The sequence below is a fragment of the Ovis canadensis genome, chromosome 4 (genome assembly GCF_042477335.2).
Source record: "Ovis canadensis isolate MfBH-ARS-UI-01 breed Bighorn chromosome 4, ARS-UI_OviCan_v2, whole genome shotgun sequence".
NCBI classification, from domain to species: Eukaryota; Metazoa; Chordata; class Mammalia; order Artiodactyla; family Bovidae; genus Ovis; species Ovis canadensis.
The window spans coordinates 37,909,594-37,913,935 of NC_091248.1; the positions used below are offsets into that span (position 1 = coordinate 37,909,594).

General features: G+C 43.4%; 1 pseudogene; it reads right to left on the reverse strand.

The window, feature by feature from the left end:
• Nucleotides 1-539: 539 nt before the first annotated feature.
• Nucleotides 540-1,069, reverse strand: LOC138439684 (large ribosomal subunit protein uL11-like; annotated as a pseudogene).
• Between the last annotated feature and the right edge of the window lie 3,273 nt (nucleotides 1,070-4,342).

The window sequence follows — 4,342 nt, forward strand, 5'->3', positions numbered from 1 at the left end:
TGTGCCCATCAAAGGTCACTTTATCACTGTAGCAGGGTTTTTCTGGGGGTCATTGTTAAATAAATTCAGGCTCATTGTCAATAGCATCTAGACAATTAGATTTCATTGAATGACCTAATAAATTCATTAGTGTTGTGCTTTATTATCCCAATGTTTCACATACTTTACATGAGGAATTGCATTCAAACCTCAGAATAACTCTACATACTAATGCCAATATTCTGTACATGGGAGGATTGGGAAAAATAGAGACTCACTAGCTTATCTACTATTACAAGATTTGTAAATGGTAGATTCAGGAACCCAGCATTATTTGGACCCACTTAAACACAACAGCTTGCATTAGAACTTTTTGGATGCTGCAATTAGCTAATTAAAGAAGAAATCTGTGATACTTGTGAAGAGATGCACTAAGCAATAACTGCTGATGATAAAATTTGGGGGGAATTTATAATAAGGAGTTTAAAGTTATTCTTCTGGATTTTGTTTTCGCTTTTTTTTTTTTTGGTTGTCAAATGATCCTTTATTTTTCTTTTTCCTTTGCAGTTCTTAACTAGTGGGGTGCTCCACTGCGCCACTGTTGATATCATCTATGATGTCATGAGGGTGGCGGCCATCAACATTGCAGCCCACAGACTGGGCGGTCCCAAGGATCTCTTTAATGGTTCCAGAAACTTCTCTAGCTAGAGACTGATGCGACATCTGCCAGGCAATGTTGACGATCTCATCAGATCTCATCAAAAGTGATGTTTCCACTGTGCTTAATGTTTTTCTGCTTCTTTCTGTCCCTTGGTGGTTCCTTGAGGGCTTTGATCAGGGCAGAAGCAGAAGGTACCATCTCAGTCTGGGCTTGTCTGTTCTGAATGGTCAGTTTCACTGCAACCCTCAGACCCTTCCAATCACCAGTTGCCTTGGCGATGTCATCACTGACCGTTTTTGGAGACAGACCCAGAGGGCTGATCTTGGGGGCCAGGGCAGACGTGGCACCGATTTCCTCACCGGTGCACCTCAGATACACGACTTTGATCTCGTTGGGGTTGAATTTAGGCGGCATGGTGGAGGCAGCTGGTGTCGGATGAACCCGGATTCCGAAGGACCGAAGAAAGTTGCACCTTTGCCGCCTCCAAGCCAAAAGCCGAAAGCTGGATTTTGTTTTAAACGGGATATTCATGCTACAATTTGATGTAGAATACAATTTTAAAATTATTTGTTATGGGGGGACTTCCCTGGTGGTCCAGTGGTTAAGAATCTGCCTTCCAATACAGGGGAAACCAGTTTAATCCCTGGCATGGGAACTAGGATCCCACATGCTTTGGGGCAACTACTGAGCTAGTGGAGGTAAAAGAATTCCAGCTGAGCTATTTCAAATCCTAAAAGATGATGCTGTTAAAGTGCTGTACTCAATATGTCAGCAAATTTAAAAAATTCAGAGTGGCCACAAGACTGGAAAAGGTCAGTTTTCATTCCAATCTCAAAGAAAGCCAGTGCCAGAGAATGTTCAAACTACCACATAACTGCACCCATTTCACATGCTAGCAAAGCAATGCTCAAAATTCTCCAAGGGCTTCAACAGAACATGAACTCAGTACTTCCAGATGTTCAAGCTGGACTTAGAAAAGACAAAGGAATCAGAGGTCAAATTGCCAATATCTACTGGGTCATATAAAAAACAAGAGAATTTCAAGAAAACATCTACTTCTGCTTCATTGTCTATCCTAAGGCCTTTGACTGTGTGGGTCACAACAAACTGGAAAATTCTTCAAGTGATGGGAATACCAGACCACCTGACCTGCCTCCTGAGAAATGTGTATGCAGGTCAGGAAGCAACAGTTAGAACCAGACATGGAACAACAGACTGATTCCAGATTGGGAAAGAGTAAATCAAAGCTGTATATGTCTCTCTGCATATTTAACTTATATGCAGAGTACATCATGTGAAATGCCAGGCTGCTGAATCACAAGCTGGAGTCAAGACTCCTGGGAGAAATATCAATAATCTCAGATATGCAGATCACCCTATGGCAGAAAGTGAAGAGGAACTAAACAGCCTGTTGATGAAGGAAAAAGAGGAGAGTGAAGAACCTGGCTTAAAACTCAACATTCAAAAAACTAAGATCATGGCATCCGGTCCCATCACTCCATGGCAAATAGATGGGGAAACAATGAAAACAATGACAGACGTTATTTTGGGGGCTCCAAATTACTGCAGATGGTGACTTCAGCCATGAAATTAAAAGACACTTACTGCTTGGAAGCAAAACTATGACAAAACTAAACAGCATATTAAAAAGCAGAGACAAATTGCTGACAAAGGTCCATTAAGTCAAAACTGTGGTTTTTCAGTAGTCATGTACGCATGTCAGAGTTGGACCATAAAGAAGGCTGAGTGTCTAAGAATGGATGCTTTTGAACCGTGGTTCTGGAGAAGACTCTTGAGAGGCCCTTGGACTTCAAGGAGATCAAACCAGTCAATCCTAAAGGAAATCAATGCTGAATATTCACTGGAAGGACTGATGCTGAAGCTCCAACACTTTGGCCACCTGGTGCGAAGAGCCAGCTCATTGAAAAAGACCTTGATGCTGGGAAAGCTTGAAGCAGGAGGAAAAGGGGATGACAGAGGATGAAATCATTGGATGGCATAACTGATTCAAAGGACATGAGTTTGAGCAAGCTCTGAGAGATGGTGATGGACAGGGAAGCCTGGCATGCTGCAGTCCATGGGGTCTGAAAGAGCAGGACAGGACTGAGCCACTGAACAACAACTGAGCCCACGCTCCACAGCTGGGGAGCACATGGGCTCTGGAGCCTGCACACCATAAGCAGAGGAGCTTACGCAGAAGAGCCTGCGAGCTGCAACAAAATATCCCACACGCTGCAGCTTAGACCTGATGCAGCCAAAAAAATAAACATCACTGACTCGATGGACATGAGTCCGAGTGAAGTCTGGGAGTTGGTGATGGACAGGGAGGCCTGGCGTGCTGCGATTCATGGGGTCGCAAAGAGTCGGACACGACTGAACGACTGAGCTGAACTGAATATATTTTTAAAGTATGTGTTTATTAAGTTCTTTTTGTGTGCGCTTTTGGATTTTCATGATCTGCTCATCACCTCCAGTAGAATTTAAGCTTGACCTTTGACAGAAAGTTTTCAGAAAAAAAAAAATCACGCACCAATTCTTGCAGAGAAAAATCAATACACCGTCTGTTTTCTTAACTATTACATTTTTCTTTAGGCCAGACTCCACTTGCTTTTACACTCATTTCTTAATATATTTCTATTTTAATCATGGTAATCTTTGTTTTAAACTGATTTCACTCCCCTTAAAACACACACACATGCTGCATAAAAACAAACATTCGGGCGTCCCTGGTGGCTCAGGGGTAAGGAACCTACCTGGCAGTGCTTCAGTCACTGGTCCGGGAAGATCCCGCATGCCGTGGAACAACTAGCCCCGTGTGCCACAACTATTGAGCCTGTGCTCTAAGAGCCCAGAAACCACAACTACTGAAGCCCACACACCCTGGAGCCTCATGTTCTGCTACAAAAGAAGCCACTGAAATGAGAAGCCTGTGCACTGCAACGAGAGAGAAGCCCCACGCTCACCACAAACAGAGAAAAGCAGCAAATACTCAGCACAGCGAAAATAAATAAATAAAATTTATAAATATATAAATTAAAATAAATTTAAATCTACACTCCATAATTCGTAGTCAATTCTGTACCTTTTTAATGTGATATAGCTCAATGAGAGCATCCTCAATTACCATTTCAAAACTATAAGCGTACAGTTCAGTTCAGTTCAGGTCAGTCGCTCAGTCGTGTCCGACTCTTTGCGACCCCATGAATCGCAGCACGACAGGCCTCCCTGTCCATCACCATCTCCCGGAGTTCACTCAGACTCACATTCATCGAGTCCGTGATGCCATCCAGCCATCTCATCCTGTCATCCCCTTCTCCTTCTGCCCCCAATCCCTCCCAGCATCAGAGTCTTTTCCAATGAGTCAACTCTTCGCATCAGGTGGCCAAAGTACTGGAGCTTCAGCTTTAGCATCATTCCTTCCAAAGAAATCCCAGGGCTGATCTCCTTCAGAATGGACTGGTTGGATCTCCTTGCAGTCCACGGGACTCTCAAGAGTCTTCTCAAACACCACAGTTCAAAAGCATCAATTCTTCGGCACTCAGTCTTCTTCACGGTCCAACTCTCACATCCATACATGACCACTGGAAAAACCATAGCCTTGACTAGACAGACCTTAGTCGGCAAAGTAGTCTCTGCTTTTGAATATGCCCTGTAGGTTGGTCATAACTTTCTTTCCAAGGAGTAAGCGTCTTTTAATTTCAT